This window comes from Lactuca saligna, chromosome 7, assembly GCF_052625555.1.
Source record: "Lactuca saligna cultivar CGN05327 chromosome 7, ASM5262555v1, whole genome shotgun sequence".
Lineage (NCBI taxonomy): Eukaryota > Viridiplantae > Streptophyta > Magnoliopsida > Asterales > Asteraceae > Lactuca > Lactuca saligna.
In genome coordinates this window covers 80,198,867-80,200,157 of record NC_136423.1, presented here as the reverse complement: position 1 = coordinate 80,200,157, position 1,291 = coordinate 80,198,867, and positions in this window count along the sequence as shown.

Sequence of the window (1,291 nt, the reverse complement as noted above, 5' to 3'; positions counted from 1 at the left end):
AACAAATGTAAGTTCTGTTTATGCTTATGTTTCTGTATTAACGATGACATCCCAAACGTTTTGAAATGAATAAAATATGTTTCTTCGAAAATGTTTTAATAACGTATTTATCATGTTTTCTGGGAACAAATTCCGCAACATTTTTATTAAAAGAAGTACTCTGATTTTTATAAAGCATAAACAAAATCGGTCTTTTCTGGCCGTGAAAATGGGGATTTCACAACAGGTATGACTCGGTTAGCTGAGCCATCCTCGTTTATGTTGTAAAAGCTTCAGTCCCCGTTGTAAGGTAAAGGTTGACCCTGATTGTCACTCCAGCGATTCAAGTTTGTTACCTACAAGGGTGTGGGACCTTGAAACGCGGGTCGGGGGTTGAGATTTGGGGCTTGACCCTCTTGGGGTAGGTTGTTGACTTCTAGCTCGGAGTCAAAACCATCTGAGAAGCCTTATGCGAGGTGATCATCCAAAGGGATTGGATGGTCATATTCCGGCTCATAGTCAAGCCATCCAGCATTTCCTTGATTTGGGAAGTACGGGTCGCCAAGAGGATGGAATCCAGCCACGATATCTACGCGAGAAAATGGGTATAAGAATCTTATATACATAGACGTAGTATTTAAGATAATTATAATAAAATCTTTATTAGTTACTTCAATATTGGCATAGTGCATACCAGTTATGTGTATTCAAAACAGGATAGACCTTCGAATAAGTGATCCTAAATCCAAACCCAAAACCAAACAAGGAACAGGGAGTAAAGCAAATATCATAGATTCCGAGTCTATGACATCCTAGACACACATAACCTCAGCGTATCCACTTAGCAACTATTGACCTATCAATAAAGACCTTTTTAGTTCTCAGGTAAGTAATTATAGTAGCACAAAGTACTCCTATGGTATTTTAGGTTTATGTTATGTTCTAATGTTTTCATTGCAGTAGTGTTGATAAGTTTTTAGACTTGTTGCCATATCACAACCATTCCTAGGCATATGCTAATCATTTCTCAGACCAGCATAGTTGATCAGGCTATGCCACTCCCAGAACTGACCACACATCCCCAAGCCTAGTTGCGACATTCAACAATCGCAATACTTTTGTTCTGTCCTAGTGACACTGATTTTAGTATGAATGGAGGTATGAATACTTAGTTAAATATTTTATTATTTAAAAGAACAAACTCTTGATCAGCGTATTTTAATCCCATTATGTTTATAGTTAGTATATATCTTTTATAGGTTTATATACTTCATTCACTATAAACGATGCTCTGATACCAATCTGTCACGCC